This window comes from Schistocerca serialis, chromosome 4, assembly GCF_023864345.2.
Source record: "Schistocerca serialis cubense isolate TAMUIC-IGC-003099 chromosome 4, iqSchSeri2.2, whole genome shotgun sequence".
In the NCBI taxonomy this organism is placed as follows: domain Eukaryota; kingdom Metazoa; phylum Arthropoda; class Insecta; order Orthoptera; family Acrididae; genus Schistocerca; species Schistocerca serialis.
Window position 1 is genome coordinate 752758927 of NC_064641.1, and position 18243 is coordinate 752777169.

Sequence of the window (18243 nt, forward strand, 5' to 3'; positions counted from 1 at the left end):
CTCGTCGACTGGAGCAGCATTGTCTTCAGTGATGAGTCCCGCTTCGAAATGAGCCCCAATGACCACCAAAGATGTGTCCGGAGACGCCCCGGTCAGTGATGAGATACCAACCTGACTGTCGCCCGCCATATGGCATAACAGCCAGGAGTGGTGGTCTGGCGTGCCTTTTCTTTTCATGGCAGGACCCCTTCCGTTGTCATCAGCGATCCGTGACGATATTCTACGTCCCTTTTCATTGCCCTTCATGGCAATCCATCATGAGCTTACATTTCAACAAGACAATGCCCGCCCTCAAACGGTGACAATTTATTCTGCTTGTCTTAGCGCTTACCAAATCCTTGACCAACAAGGTTAGCAGCTCTCTCCCCAGTTGAGAACGTTTGGAGCATTGACAATCTACCGCGCCAGTTGGACAGAATTTGGCACGATATCCCTCAGGAGGACATCTATCAATCAATGCAAAGCCGAATATTTGTTTGCATAAGGGCCATAGGTGGACCAACGCGTTATTGACTTGCTCGGTTTGTGAAGCTCGTTCTCTTGAATAAATAATCCGTTTTTATCAGATTACAATCATTTGTTCGTCCTTACATGTATATCACATCTGCCGATTTTAGTCGCATTCACATAATTCCTTCATGCTACGTCTTTCTTTTTTGTCTTAAGAGTGTATAAAGTTACGTGCTTAATTTTTTCTTTGTTTGAAAGTAGGAGTAGGGATGGTATCGTGGGCCCCTGCTAGTAATTTTGGCCGCTTCAATATTTCATGAACAAAGCTGCTCTTTCTGGTGGTGAATGTATCAATTACGAGAACAAGTTCGCAATTACACCTCTAGGTCACTCTCACGCCCTAACTATGTGTACCATTGAGCAATGAGGTTATCTTGTCTTCAGCGCCCACAAAAACTTTCAGAGTTTGCGGTTTTTGCCACTGTTACTACAGCTATACATATATAAATACTCACTATGATATTTTCTTTGTATTACATACGTATCAAGGGTTACGTTCCAGTATTAATGCTGTATTTTATAGTGAACGTCAGACGACGATAAATTTTTATTTACAAATATGGCTGTGTTGGTATTATCAGCCCCGTGTGTAAAAGGACACAAATTATAATCACTACGGAACTTCTGCTGAACTTTGTGTTGCAAAAGCCTCGTAAAGAGTTAACGTCTAGAAGAAAACAAAGATGTGCGAAATACTGAAACTAAATCTTTATATTACGTCCCTAGAGAATCGCTATTTAAATTTAACCATTATCCCATATTTCTTAACCAGATTACAAACACTTTTTGTCAACTGAAATTGTACCCAATCTGTGATAGCATTTCGCATCTCGTGGTCGTGCGGTAGCGTTCTCGCTTCCCACGCCCGGGTTCCCGGGTTCGATTCCTGGCGGGGTCAGGGATTTTCTCTGCCTCGTGATGGCTGGGTGTTGTGTGCTGTCCTTAGGTTAGTTAGGTTTAAGTAGTTCTAAGTTCTCGGGGACTTATGACCACAGCAGTTGAGTCCCATAGTGCTCAGAGCCATTTTGTGATAGCATTTTCTTCCCTGGGGTCAAAGCGTTGAGAGCCAAGCAAGTTATTGCTGTACATGAAGAAATTCAACTCACTTGGAAAACGTTGAGTTCAAAAACGTCCCTTTGACCTGACGAAACAATTCTTTTCTTGCTGGGAAGAGGGTAGTCGAGCAGATAGCCTGCCTCGAATGGCGCTTCTCAGTTTTCTTTATGTCTCCAGCAGGCCTTCCATAAAATCCGGAGATTTCTTTAACGTCCTAAAAAAAATGCAATCACAACCTTTCTGGCTGGCAGAGTTTGGCGTACTTTTTTTGGTTTATTAGGCAGTGTGGTACGGCATCATAGCATCGACTGCTGTTTTGTCTACACGTTAGCATAGGGAACGCCTGACTCGTCACCGTTCCCGACTCTGTTCATCGGGCTTACTCCTCCTCCATCGCAACGAAAACGAAACTACTGAGAAGATTTCATGTGTTAAGTATTGTAGTGCTGGAGCCTAACAAGCGTGGTACTAGCACAACCGTAACTGGTCGGTTACGAACTCATTCAGAACACTCCGAGAAATCGGTGGAAAGCTATTGAACAGCTGAGATATCTTGAAACGTCAATTTTCAGATCTTTTTCATCAATTTACTGTGCCAGGTCCTTGCTGAGTACAGAATGGTGACGACTTCTATCACTAACATGAGCATTCGTCCTTCCACTCTGAAACAAACACCATTGACGAATAACACTTACTTATCTCATTTGGTCAGTATACATTGCAAATTTCGTGATAAATGCCATCAGCGTCGAATATCGTATTAAATAAATAATTTCTCATTTTGATTGGATTTTCAATTCCAAGGTTCACCTTGAACAGTTAAGTGTTGGCGGACATGGGCAATACGGCTTTCTCGTGGTAGCATCTCTAAGCACAACACCCTGCTGCATGTCAGTGTAGCGACTTTTCGACTCCCTGCGCTGTCTTCCATACAACAAGAAAACGAAGGCCGGTTTTCAGGCTCCCGTCGTACTGTCTAGACATAAGAAGACGAGGTACCTAGCTGAAAATGTGGTGATGGAGAGTATAAGTGCTGGAGTGACCCACAGCTGAAGTTTCCCGCACCCACTTGTCTTTCGGTGTGAGCAAGCATTCTTTATTTGATCAGTCCAAACACATACACTCTCTGACTAAAAACCTCTCTGTAATTGACTATTAAATATCACGAGGCGCTGACCCGCAAGTGTAAAAGGAGGCAGGGAGTACTGTGTTTCAACAGAGAAGCAGTAACAGAAGAATGTAAATACACACATCAAAAAAAGTTTTGCATTACCTCAGTTCCCAGAACTCCTGAAGATAGACGTTGACTGTGGATATTGTAACACAGACTCAGTCCCTTCTACTGTTCAGAGATGTCACTAAACCCACCCAAAGATGTAAACAAGCATGCATGAGCAGCGCCTATTAGACGGTGGGGGTCCGACAGCCGATCAGTTCCAGCACTCCACCATGAAGGAGGTACACGGCTCGTGTTGTCTATAGTTCAACCATGCCTAGATGGTCAACACCGCATTGTTACTTTGTGCCAGGAAGGGCTCTCAGCAAGGGAAGTGAACCAAAGCGATGTTGTTCGGACATGGAGGAGATACAGAGAGACAGGAACTGTCGATGACATTCCTCGCTCAGGCTACTACTGCAGTGGATGACTGCTACCTACGGATTATGGCTCGGAGGAACCCTGACAGCAACGCCACCATGTTGAATAATGCTTTTCGTGCAGCCACAGGACGTCGTGTTACGACTCAAACTGTGCGCAATATGCTGCATGATGCGCAACTTCACTCCCGACGTCCATGGCGAAGTCCATCTTTGCAACCACGACACCATGCAGCGCGGTACAGTTGGGCCCAGCAACATGCCGAATGGACCGCTCAGGATTGGCATCACGTTCTCTTCACCGATGAGTGTCGCATATGTCTTCATCCAGACAATCGTCGGAGACGTGTTTGGAGGCAACAAGGCCGGGTAGAACGCCTTACACACACTGTCCAGCGAGTGCAGTAATGTGGATGCTCCCTGCTGTTTTGGGGTGACATTAAGTGGGGCCGACGTACGCCGCTGGTGGTGGTCATGGGAGGCACCGTAACGGCTGTATGATACGTGAATGCCATCCTCCGACCGATAGTGCAACCATATCGGCAGCATATTGGCGAGGCATTCGTCTTCATGGACGACAATTCGCGCCCCCATCGTGCACATCTTGTGAGTCACTTCCTTCAGGATAACGACATCGGTCGACTAGAGTGGCCAGCATGTCCTCCAGACATGAATCCTATCGAACATGCTTGGGAGAGACTGAACTCTGAGGGTTCTAGGTCAACCCGCTGTTAAGGAGTGGGCCAATCTGGACCGACAGTGCCTTGATGAACTTGTGGATAGTATGCCACGACGAATACAGGCATGCGTCAGTGCAAGAGGTATTAAAGTTGCTGTGTGTATAGCAATCTGGACCACCAAGGTCTCGCTGTATGGTGTGGTACAACACAAAATGTGTGGTTTTCATGAGCAATAAAAAAGGCGGAAATGATGTTTATGTTGATCTCTATTCCAATTTTCTGCACAGGTTCCGGAACTCCTGGAACCGAGGTGAGGCAAAACTTTTTTTGATGTCTGTATATGTATACGGCATGATGGCCACCAGACCATTTCAGTGCGGATGCAGTCTCTCTCCTGAACTCTTGCGGCAATCCAACGTGATTCGGCGAGGATTGAGTGTGGTGGACAGGGCGTGCTACGACAGTAGTGTGTGTGAAAAGATGGAAATTTGGGTCGGATGCAATACGTGCACGGATAGCCGTAATGGTTAAGCCGACCGCTACAGTAAAGTGTGAAATCCGGCTTTGAGTACTGGTCTGGCATAAATTTTCACTTCTCGCCATTGAATTCGTTTCAGTGCCCAGTTTGGCCGATTTCAGAATTTATTTCATTTAATCTTGTATATGCACAACAGCAAGATTAAGAATGGTGTCTGTTCTTCCAGACATGTCCGTAAAAAAGGAACTATTGACACTTAACATCAATATTTGTCGAATTACTGGTCCTACTGACGTTACCTGGTAATATGATCGTATTCAGACTCGTTAGCTGTAGCTTACATGTAACGTGAGCTACCGTACTTGTTTTTGCCAAGACTTCAGCTGTCGAACTGCAGCTCCCCTACAGAGCAGTTGTCCACAATGGAGACCCATCACCACCCATCCCACAACCATCGCGCCATCTGCACAGTTACGGTTCAAGCCATTTAGCATGCACTCTACAGTAAATCCAATTTAAAAATAAAATAACAACTATTTTGTAGAGAAGGCAAATACACACAGAGAAAATATTTGTGTTCGTTATAGGTTTCATGCTTTTTTTAAATCTTTTCATTCTCTAAGGATTACAGCGGATTTTTAGGGCTCCAGCCCATTAAAGGGTCTCTGTTCTTTTCGGTCAATTAACAGACGAGCTGATACTGGGGCAAATGGGGAGTCTCAATTGAGAATTAATGGGAGAGGTTTACCAGTTTCGGCATTCGCCTTACAACTAAGAGAAACCTCCCGAAAACCTTGATCAGCACTGATGGATTAGAAGCTTCTGCGACATCGTCCTTCGTTAACGATGTTGCCCCAATTAGAAGTTAAAAAGTTGTGTATGCATAAGATGTATACACGGAGGTGTCAAAAGTCATGGGATACTCCTGACATCGTGTCGGACCTCCGTTTGCCCGGCCTAGTGCAACTCGACGTGACATGGACTCAACAAATCGCTGGAAGTCCTCGGCGTAAATATTAAATCATGCTACCTCTATAGCTGTCCATAACTGCGAAAGTGCCGGTGTATGATGCATGATTTTTTGCACTGGTTGACCTCCCGATTATGTCCCAAAATGTTCGATGGGATTCATGTCAAGCAATCTGGGTGGCCAAATTATATGCTCGAATTATCCGGATTGTTCTTTAAACGAGTCGCGAACTATTGTGACCGATGATGTGGAGCTCGTTGGTTGGAAACTTGAAGTGAGTGGCTGCAAACGCTCTCCAAGTAACCAAATATGACCATTTCCCGTCAATGATCGGTTCAGTTGGACCAGAGGACCCAGTCCATTCCAGGTAAACACAGCCCACACCATTATGGAGCCACCACCAGCTTTCACAGTGCGTTGTTGACAATTTGGATACATGGCTTCGTGGGGTCTGCAATACTCTCGAGCCCTACCAGCTGCAGTCGAGGCTCGTATGACCAGAACACGGTTTTCCAGTAGTCTAGGGTCCAGCCGATGCGATCGCGAGCCCAGGAGACGCGCTCCATGCGATGTCGTGGTGTTAACAAAGGCACTCGCGTTGATCGTCTACTACCATAGCTCACTAACGCCATTAATTTCGCCGCATTGTCCTAACGGATAGGTGCGTTGTACGTTCCACATTGATGTCTGCGGCTGCTTCATGCAATGTTGCTTGTCTGTTAGCTCTGACAACTCTACACAAACGACGCTGCTCTCGATCGTTAAGTCAAGGCCGTGGGCCAGCTCCAACTGCCATTCTGCGTTCAAAGTCTGTTGATTCCCATCGTGCGCCCATAATCACTCCGGAAGCCTTTTCATGCGAATCACCTGAGTACAAATGACAGCTCCACCCTTTTATACTTTGTGTACGCGGTACTACCGCCATCTGTTAATGTCTATATCGCTAACCCATGACTCATGTCACTCCAGGGCGTTAGTGAAACTTTTCATACGAATCACCCAAGTAGAAATGATAGCTCCGCTAGTACACCGCCCTTTTATACTTTGTGTACGTGATACTACCACCATCTGTTTATGTGCATATCGCTATTCCATGACTCATATCACACCAATGTGTTAATGAACGGAGTGAAGTGGCGTTCCTTTACTATTTGCAGAAGTAGCTCAATTTCTTACGGAGAGAAGAAAGAAAAGGAGTGTGTACGAGTATCGACAGATAAAGGAACGAGACCACACGCTTCTTCACTGTGTCTGTTATCAGCGTTGAAGCGACTTTGTGAAGCGCAGTGATACTTTAACAGATATCGGCAGACCTCTATCGTGGTTTGTAGTTTTGTTTCTGTAGTTCCCTGTCGTCATCTCACCTTGCCGAAGTTAGAGAGGAGTGCCCTAAACGCTGTTTTTCTATTAACTGCGTAAACCCTTGTTTTCTAGGTTACATATCCTAACTTCTTACACACTCTGTGCCTGCTACAGCAAATGATGAAGGAAAATGGGGGGGGGGGGGGGGAGGGGAGGGAGGAGATTAACGACAGATCACTGCTGGTTTCATACAGGCCTTGTTTATTTCCCCGTCTACTTAGTTAGAGGTCGATACGGACCCCTTTACGAGAATGTTTGAATACACAAGTTTCAAAGCAGATACACGTACAATATCAGAGTTGTCAATTTATTACTTAGAGGTCTCACTGTAAACGGCTTGGTACATACTGCTGGCGCTAGTTATGATGGATAGCTCGTTATGAAGAAACATCATTCCGAGAAGGAGCTCTCGTGGCGTGATATTCACGCTTAGATTTTCTATAAGTAAAACAGTGTCTAATGTAGAAGACTGATACTACGCCTTGTCTCGTGATTCGAGAGTTCACCTTTTAGGCTGAAAATGGGAAATTGTTATCTGGTATCTTGAGTTTGAAGGCACTCTACATGTCTCGCAACAGCACTGATATCAAAAAACTTTGATGCTCAGGGAAAAGGTCGTGCGGTAGCGTTCTCGCTTCCCGCGCCCGGGTTCCCGAGTTCGATTCCCGGCGGGGTCAGGGATTTTCTCTGCCTCGTGATGAATGGGTGTTGTGTGATGTCCTTAGGTTAGTTAGGTTTCAGTAGTCCTAAGTTCTAGGGGACTGATGACCATAGATGTTAAGTCCCATAGTGCTCAGAGCCATTTGAACCATTTTGAACTAGAAGACTACCATATCGACTTCACGCACGGACAATCATGGACAAGCATTTAATTTCTCTGAACAATGAGTCATGTGGATGTAACATAAAATCCTACTTACACTGATTAGTCACAGCGCTATGACCACTACCCACCGCTAGAATGAACGCCATGGTGAAGTTGCAGGCATGTAAGGAAAGTAGATACATATATATACATACAATGGCCAGAGACGAATGGCCGGTCGTTGTAACCGAGCGGTTCTAGGCGCTTCAGTCCGGAACCACGCGACTGCTGCGGTCGCAGGTTCGAATCCTGCCTCGGGCATGGATATGTGTGATGTCCTTAGGTTAGTTAGGTATAATTAGTTCTAAGTCTAGGGGACTGATGATCTCAGATGTAAAGTCTCATAGTGCTTAAAGCCATTTAAACCATTCTGAGTGACGATACGACTCGGAAATGCGGAAATCCACTAAAATTATCGATTTTTGTAAATTGCAGGTTGTTACGGCATGGCGTCTGGGAACAGGCGTCTCGAAAACGGCGAAACTCATCTGCTGGTCGCCTGCTACTGAAGAGAGCATGTATGGGAAGTGGTTGATGGACGATGAAGCCACGAGTGGGCGACAGTTTGTTAGTTGGTTAGTTGTCCACAGCTCCTCACAGAACGTTTAGGTCGGAGGTTTGTGCAAACCACGACAGGCGATGATCTGTGGCAAGTCTGTCGCCAGAGTATAATGCTGGTCCAGGCACAAGAGTTTCGGAAAACACTGTTTAGAGCACACAGCTGAACATGATGTTCCACAGTAGAGCCGCGCGGAGTAGCCAAGTGCTCTTGCTCCATCCCCGTGGGAGGTTCGAGTCCTCCCTCGAGAATGGGTGTGTGTGTGTGTTGTCCTTAGCGTAAGTTAGTTTAAGTCAGATTAAGTAGTGTGTCAGCTTAGGGAGCAATGACATCAGCAGTTTGGTCCCATAGGAACTTACCACAAAATTCCACAGCAGACGACGACTACATGTTCTCATGTTGACTCAGTGACATCGGCAGTTAGGATTGCAGTGGGCACGGGATTATCGGGATTCGACCATGGATAAATGGAAACGTGTCGCCTGTTCGGATGAGTCAATTTCATGTACCACCTTGTTGGATGGTCATGTCTGGGTATGTCTCTGCAAAGGCGACCAGCGGCTCGTGACATGCATCGCATCACGAACGCAGGCCAGTGGCAGCAGTATTGTGCTATGGGAAACGTTAACCTGAGCTTCTATGAGAACTGTGATACGAATACGAGACTCGACTATGAGGACATTATTTCAAGCAACATGTTTCCCTCATATGTGACGTTTTTGTTTAGTGTGATGCCCTCTTCCAGCAGGAATACTGTCCTTGTTACAAGGCCAGAGTCGTGCTATGATGATTTGGAGAACTAATGCCTCAGCCACCAATTTCCCCTTCTCTGACGCTAATAGCAGAAGCCTGGGACACTATCAGGTGGCACTCCGCTCCCTCAAACCATTGACCCGTAATTTACAGTATTTGCACGAACTGTCCGTACACATCTGGTACCACATACCTCCAAAAACCTACCAAGGGCTTATCGATTCCATTCTACACAGAACCGTTGCTGGATTGCCTTCCAAATGTAGCTGCTTAACATCTATGGTCATCAGTCCCCTAGAACTTAGAACTACTTAAACCTAACTAACCTAAGGACATCACACAACACCCAGCCATCACGAGGCAAAGAAAATCCCTGACTAAGCAGCTGATCATAGTGTATATCTTAATGAGTTTGTATACATTACCGAAAATAATTTGTCATAAAAATAATCTGACGGCATACTAGGAAGTCGTAGCGAAAATCTTGGATCATTAAAGTGTAAGGCCATCTGCACACAGAGCGGCTGAAAAGGAACACAATGGCCAGGCGATCTAGAACAGCAACTGGTTGCTGACTAGCTGGCAACGCAGTTCCGCACACAGAGCAACTCAGAAACGACAATCTGCAGTTGTCACATGCGAGCGTGGAGGAGAGAGAGTATTGCTTGTCGCACCAGAGCATCTCCTGGTTACACTCGGCATGTCGAGCACAGATTCAAGCTCAGAGGAAGACTTGGTTCTTTACTACCGTGTGTCTGCAGTTTCGCTCGCATGTGTTCCATGGACCTGCAGTGGTAAGGTGGGAGAAGCTGTGTTGTGTGTGCCTTGCAGCTGTTAGTTGTGTTAGTGTCTAGTTCTCGTGTAAGCTGACCGTAGCGAGATTGCTTACTATTGCAGAGAGATAGTGTTTTTAGTGGAAAAGGTTTTCCGTGCAGGGGGAAGTTTTACAGAGCATATGAGGCAGCAACTGAAACTGCATTGTCCTGCTATGAGGTGTCTACATGGTAACACTTTACTTAATCTAATTCGCAAATTTTACGCAACAGGTTCAGTTCATGATGCGCCACGAACTGGCCCACAATTTTAACAGAAATGATGCTCGACGACATTTCAGCCATCATTTTGTGGAGTCCATCAAAGTCAGTGAGGAGATTATGACAAGTCTGTCATATGACAGTACATTAGGCCATAACCAAAGACCTGAGAATGTATCCATATAAAACTATAGCTGTGCAACAATTACATTGTCGTGCGGTAGCGTTCTCGCTTCCCACGCCCGGGTTCCCGGGTTCGATTCCCGGCGGGGTCAGGGATTTTCTTTGCCTCGTGATGGCTGGGTGTTGTGTTATGTCCTTAGGTTAGTTAGGTTTAAGTAGTTCTAAGTTCTAGGGGACTGATGACCATAGATGTTAAGTCCCATAGTGCTCAGAGCCATTTTTGAACAATTACATTGTATGGATCATGTGAAATGCTTAGCGTATTGTGAATTGTTGTTGTTAATCGACATAGAGTTGGTGTTTTAGATCGAACCTTTTTCATTGATAAGGCTTCGTTTCATCTATCTGGCTACATTTGTTCCCAAAGTTCAAGAATTTGGCCATCTGAAAATCCACATGCCTGAAAAACACCATTGCACGAGAGTGGGCTGCCATAAAGCAAGAGCAAATTATAAGGCCGATGTTCTTCGATACTACCATTGAGAGACTGCAGGGCACTCTCACTTCTAATATTGTGTTATGCTGCGTAATGTTCTTAGGGAAGTTGATCTTTATTACTTGGTTACTATACCTGGATACGATCTGTCTTCATACATCATGATAAAATGCCGGGCAGTAGTTAACGCTCTTGCTTGTGTGCTCTAGTGATGGACACATTGGATGGCACCGGTCAGTCGGCGGCCACATCCACGTAGGCTGACCAGTGCCGAGGCGTCGCCACTGCAATGGGCAGAGCATTAAAGACCGACAATAAAGCAGAGATGGGCTCTTGTTAGGCAGAAAGCCGATGAGACAACTGTGTGCTTTCTGCGAATTTCCGTGCGACAAGTCACTGGCACCCAGACGTCCAGACTCTGTTACAAAACATATTTGTGAAGGCACGAGGCTTTTAGCGAGTTTAGGGCTGTTCTTTGGAAAGTTCGCAATGGACACGACAGGGGAGATAACAATCTTTTTAAGGAGGGCTGTGGTGCCATCCAGGTCAAGTTGATATCAAAAGACATGCCGTAAACGCATGGGAAAGAGGCCACGAAGCTGAATCTCTTTTTCCTTTCCTCCCAATTAACTTTAAAGTCTCTGATTGGTCAAATCTGTGTATGCAGAGCAAGGGGCAGTCTCCCATCTTCGAATGCGGCGCTCCAGCTCGTGATTGGCTTGTGCTAAAGTGGGAATAGTCTAAGATGTAAATGTGCTTTGCTATCGAGCTGGTGAGGAAAGCGGAGAGAAAGAGAGGTGGACACTCTTGTACTGGCACTTTGCTATTATAGAACTGCAGGTCTTTAGCTAAATGGTGAGACTTGTGTCCTATGCTAGTGTGCCACTTAGAGCCTGTGCCAGTCACCATCTGAACCGTCAGAGCTACTGATTCTAGCATCACACACACAACGAGTGATGCATGGGTGTACTTAATTGTTTTGAGTTGGCCGTCTAAACATTTGGCACATTCCATCATGCATAGTTGTGGCACAGAGTCAAACTAGTTTGGCAGACCAGCAAATGGGTCCACCTGCACACTGGAATCCACCAGGATTTCAGAGGCTCATGGAGAAGTACCTGCATTCTGAATTAGCCTAACATGAGACCGCGTACATGCACTTTTCTAGCACGCGCCATTAATCACAGATTGCTGCAGTCCATGCCTCCAGTCGCCGAACGTATCGTGGTGGACCGCCCTGACCAACAGAAGAGTAAAGTATTCGGTGATATGGTGTAGGGCTATATGCTTCTCAGCACTCCGTTCTTTGTAACCATATTTTTCGGTATGGAATAGTAGAGTATCGATCTTTGATAGTACCGTGATAGTACCGTAGCTTTTGGGACAGGGCATGAAGTCAGATAAGGTGATTAGTCTTCTGGTTAGTGTCGTGTGTCGGTCCCCAGCTGATCACTTTGTCCACCATAGATCCCAATTAGTGAAAGCGTTTATCAAATAAAAATGTTTGAGTGACGCTTCTTTAGACATTTTTCTTTGTCTTGTGATGTTAAGAATGAATAAATCTATTGTTATTTAGATCCCAGCTCCTCCCTGTGTTCTCATTAACATTACCATTTCCATTTTATTAAAGTCTTGATTACAAAAGAGAGTAGGAAGCTTTTACCGTCACTTCCGATGTCTGTTCTTCCACATAATTTATGCATTTATTGCCACGCTGAATGAAAATGAGATCAATCACTCATTTTTCCAACAAGACAACGATACTGCTCATACTGCACACCTGTCCCTACGACTTTTAGATGACCTCTTAGGAGGCAGAGTTATTACAGAAGGTCTCTGGACCCCATGATCACCGAATTTATTTCTGCCCGACTATTTCCTTCGGAGTGCGGCTAAAACATCAAAATAATCCAAAGACAATAGATGAACGGAAGGTAGCAGTAATTTCTTATGTGCTTTCTGTTACGTCTGAAACATTGGTAAACCTGTTCGCAAATAAATGTAAACTTGTTGAATTATGCTCTTAAGACAGAGAAAAACATTTCCATGACGTTGGTGAGTATAGTGTATTTAATTGTAATACATATAATTAATTAATTACATTGTTTTAATTGTAATAATCTTGAAACCCATCTCCCAACATAACTGCAGCCAGTAGCAGTTAATCCCGCCCCTAGCTTATACAGCGACATGAATGTGATGCCAGCTAGGTGAGACACGCGGAGCTCACAGCTGCGGAAAGACTTTGCGGACGCACTGTGTTCAATAAGAAAAAGGAAAAAATCCTGGAATCATCCATACATGGAAATAAATATAACCTACAGGCTGTATGTAGTAGCGCAGCGCAGGAGCTGCGACAGTCAGATTCGAAGTTCATAGCTTTTTATAGAACCATTAAACAGAGATACAGTGATTTGGTGCAGTTGATTTTTTCCGCGATAACACATCGTTACTTGTAGTTTGCAAACCCAAATATCTTGAGATTTATACACACGGAAATGTAATGATTATGGTTTGTGCTCGTAAAATCATTTGTAAGAGGGTTGGAACTTAAATAGTGGCAACTATTTATTCACAACCGATACAAAAGAGTTACATGTTTGCACCCGTTACTGTCCTTCAAAGTAGTCACCAGCGTTGTATAGAACCCGTTGCCAGCGATGTGGAAGGTGTAGTACACCGTTAGCATAGCCTGTTCTGTTGATGGTGCGAATGGAGAGGTCTACTGCCTGTCGCATCTCTGCAACAGTTCTGATGCGAATGCCACGAAGTGGTTTCTTCATCTTCGCAATCAAATCAAAGTCACGAGGACTTGAGTCTGGGGAGTATGGTGGATCGTACAGTACTTCCCAGTCCCATCGACCGAGCAAGCAGCCACAATTTGCTCTGTTCGCGCCCGCGCATTGTCATGCAAAATGATGGGTGGGTTGCGCAGAAAGTGTCGCCGCTTCTTTCGCAAAGCTGATCGCAGTTGATGCTCCAAAAACGAACAGTAATACTGTGCATTGACGGTCTGCCGTGGAGGAACGTAATGCGTTAGGGTAACACGATCACAGTCATACACGAGAATTACCATAACTTCTACCATAATGAGGCTCTGAAGCACTTTCGACTTTCGCGGCGACCCATAATGCTTTGAGAAAGAAGCAGCGGCACTTTCTGCGCAACCCAAATTCGATAGGCAGTAGACCTCTCCATTCGCACCACCAACAGAACAGGCTCTGCTAACGGTATACTACGCCTTCCAAATCGCTGGCAACGGGTTCTACACAACGCTGGTGACTACTTTGAAGGACAGTAACGGGTGCAAACATGGAACTCTTTTGTATCGGTTGTGAATAAATAGTTGCTGCTGTTTAAGTTCCAACCCTCGTATGTAAACACCACTATGTATTGTATAATTTGGCTATTCACTGTTCGTTTCGACTTGACAATGTAATTTTACACAACGATAATGAGTGCTTGTCACACAAAATTATATACCATTTTTTGTACGTTTGCTTCCAGTGACGTACCGTTAATTTTATTTTAAGCAATGGCTGTGCAGTACACTACACTTGCCATTAGAAGTTCTTTTCCCTGTTCAAACCCCACTTTTTCTGTCAAATCTCACGTGCAGTACATATGTATAAAATGGGATGTCATTCGATTTCGCGTGCAAAGCTACTGTTGACAACCTGACCGTTCATCTTCAAACGAAACTAGCACATGGCTGTGTTCGGGGACAATAACCAACTCAGATCGCTGGGCAACGAGGGGGCCAAGTCGCTGGCAGCTGGTTGTCAACGCATTGCAAATGATTGATGACTCACTCGTCCATCGTGTCGCCTGCGGAGGCCTATTTAACTATAAAGGAAGCGGATCGCTGCCGACCAGGTTACCAACTCACGTCGGCAACGAGTTGCTTTTGAGTCGCTCAGTGTGCGGAGGACCTTAGCGTTTCGTCGGAACAAAGTGGACGTTTGCAAAACAGCCAGTACGAATAATGAGCTAGAGACACTTCCATACGATACTACGATGTAATTAAAAAAAAAAAAGGCGTAAACTGTCGAATTGACACGTCCAGATCACAACATTTATCTAGATTATGATTTGAGAAACACGTTATCCACTAGCCTAAACAGCGGTGACTGAAAGAAACTATAACAAAGTAGCGGAAGTCAGGTAGAATTAATAGAGGAGACAGAGAAGGTCCGAAGAAGGTAGGCAATTTTCGCCGCGATTATTTATGACAAGCGCGAGATGTCGATCTGTTGAAGAATTTTGGATTAGGTTTTATACTCGCGTATTATGACATTTCTGGAGACCGAAAATCTCCGCAGGTATCCACATTGGTTCCGAAAACAATTATCGTGAGAAACCTACCTGTTCGCCCACGAGAACCAGAAAGCAGTAGATACCGACGCCCCGGTTGATACCGTGTTTCTTGACTTCCGGAAGGACACAACGTGCCCACTCTCAACGAAGAGAAATCTTGAGATGTAGAAGTAAATTCCGCGTACCTGAAAGGACTGTTGCTGGACATTTTCTTTCCACAATACATGTAAATGACATAGTGCTTAACGTCGGAAGTTACATGATGCTTTTTGCGGATGATTATAATGATGATGATGAAGATATTTTATACAGAGAAGTCGAAGCACTAGAAAATTGTAGCGAAATGCAGGTAGTCCTGGAGAGCGTCGACCCTTGCGCTCGGTATTGGCAATTAACCTCAGCATAAACAACAATAATGTGTTACGCAAAAATAGGCGAAAGATTCACAATTGTATGATTACACGATTGCAAAGCAATCACTTGAAGCAGTCATATCCATAAATCATCTACGAGTATGCGTACGGAGCGAAGCAGAACGACCACATAAAACTAATCGCAAATAAGGAGGATGCCAGACTGAGATTCAGTGGAAAGACTATCAAGAAATGTAGTCCATCCGCAAAGGAAGTAGCTTACGAAACACTCGTTCGACCAGTACTTGAATATTGTTCGTCAGTCTGGGATTCGCACCAGATACAATTGATAGAGGAAATAGAGAAGATCCGAAGGACAGCAGAACGTTTCGTTACAGGTTCAGTTAGCAAGCGAGAAAGGGTCACGGAGATGCTCAGGCAACTCGAGTGACAGACAATCCAAGAAACGTGATTTGCTTCGCAGTGTGGTTCACTTTTAAATTTCCGAGAGCGTACGTTCCTAGAAGATTGAACTACACTGATGAGCCAAAAAACTGGTACACCTCCCTAGTATCGTGAAGGGGCCCCGCGAGCACGCAGAAGTGCGCAACGTGACGTGGCATGGACTCAACTAGTGTCTAAAATAGTGCTGGAGGGAACTGACACCATGAATCCTGCAGGGCTGGCCATAAATCCGTAAGAGTACGAGAGGTAGAGATCTCGTCTGAACAGCATGGTCAATAATGTTCATGTCTGGGGAGTCTGGTGGCCAGCGGAAGTGTTCAAACTCAGAAGAGTACTCCTGGAGCCACTCTGTAGCAATTCTGGACGTGTGGAGTGTCGCATTGTCCTGCTGAAATTGCCCAAGTCCGTTGGAATGCACAACAGACATGAATGGATGCAGGTGATCAGACAGGATGCTTCCGGACGTGTCACCTGTCACAGTCGTATCTAGACGTGTCAGGGGTCCCGTACCACTCCAACTACAGACGCCCCTCACCATTACAGAGCCTCCACCAGCTTGAACAGTCCCCTGCTGACATGCAGGGCCCATGGATTCATTAGCCTGTCTTCATACACGTACACGTCCATCCGCTCGATACAATTTGAAATGAGACTTGTCCGACCAGGCAACATGTTTCCAGTCATCAACAGCCCAATGTGGGTGTTGATGGGCCCAGGCGAGGCGTAATGCATCGTGTCGTGCAGTCGTCAAGGGTAAACGAACGGGCCTCCGGCTCCAAAGGTCCAGATCGTTGATCTTTCGCTGAATGGTTCGCAAGCTGACACTTGTTGATGGCCCTGCATTGAAATCTGGAGCAATCTGCAGAAGGGCTGCACTTCTGTCACGTTGAAAGATTCTCTTCAGTGGTCGTTGGTCCCATTCTTGTAGGATTTTTTTTCCGGCCGCAGCGATGTCGGAGATTTGATGTTTTACCGGATTCCTGATATGTACGGTACACTCGTGAAATGGTCACCGCACGGAGTGGCCGCGTGGTTCGAGGCACCATGTCACGAATTGGCGGCCCCTCCCACCGGAGGCTCGAATCCTCCCTCGGACATGAGTGTGTGTTGTTCTTAGCATAAGTTAGTTTAAGTAGTGTGTAAGTCTAGGGACCGATGACCTCAGCAGTTTGATCCCTTAGGAATTCACACACATTTGAACATGTTTTAGAAATGGTCGTAAGGGAAAAACCCTACTTCATCGCTGCCTCGGAGATATTGTATTCCATTGCTTGTGAGCCGACTATAACACCTTGTACAAACTCACTTAAATCATGATAACCTGCCACTGTAGCAGCAGTAACCGATCTAACAACTGCGCCAGACACTTGTTGTCTGATGTAGGCGCTGCCGGTCGCAGCGCCATATTCTGCTTGTTTACATATCCCTGTATTTGATTACGCATGCCTATAACAGTGTAGTCCGCAGCTGGTGGTCTTGCGGTAGCGTTCTCGCTTCCTGCGCACGGGGTCCCAGGCTCGATTCCCGGCGGGGTCAGGGATTCCTGCCTCGAAATGACTGGGTGTTGTGTTGTCTTCATCATCATCATTCATCCCCATTACTGTCGGAGGAAGGCAGAGCAAACCCGCTACGACCTTGCCTAGTCGGCGGTGCGGGTCTCCCGCATCGATCCCTGCACTCCTCGGAGTATGGGACCTCATTATCATCATATCAGTGTATGTTTCAGTATACACAGTAAGGATAGAGAAGCTGAAAGATTTCTGCTTATACGTTAATGTCAATCATCAGAATCTTCAATCTCACTCAAAAACAAGATGGCTGTCGTCAATGCCCGCAGTTGAGAGAATTCTTAAGCTCTGGATCCCGTTAAAACAAGTTTTTGACGCCGAAGACAGGCCACCTAAAATAATTTGAGATTTTTTCTGCAGCCCGATCAGTGAAATTTACTTCATTTTTCTGCAGTCAAACTTAGCTCTGTTTCAAAAAAAAAATGTAAAAAGCATGGAAAGGATAAAGTCTCGATAACTGAAATAAGAAATATAGTATTCGACACTCAATGATGTTTGAATGAAAGGAAGACTGCCAGTTTTATTGGTCTGCATACCAAGTTGAAGAGGAACAAATTAAAGAATGAGAGACCTAACCAAGGAATAATCAATTTGATTTGGAAATTTGAGGCAGAGACAATGGATTTCTATGCCATATTACTTAGAGAAACGGGCTATTTCTTTTAATAACTATCAAGTATTTGATTGGATAACGCTATCTGAAAACCCAGACTGAGCGATGGATAAGAACACTATTATACACCTGACAAAATGGTGTGAAGATTTCAGGCGACAATCGTTTCCAGGAATATATGTGTCTGAAGAGCATTTTAGAAACCAAGCTTGTATCGGAAGAATGGAAGTAGAAACACTCCGTGGAAGAAAGGTGGATTGACTTTCTTAAGGAAACCGAAAATCCTGAACGCAAATGCCAAACTGCTAAAATTATGCGAGTAATTGTTTTCAATTCTCGCACACAACGCCACTGTGGAAAGAATGCTTTAGCTGATGTTGGCCCAGTGATCTGATGAAAGAAATCGACTGCTGCCAGGGACTACAGTGCCAGTTTAACTACAAGC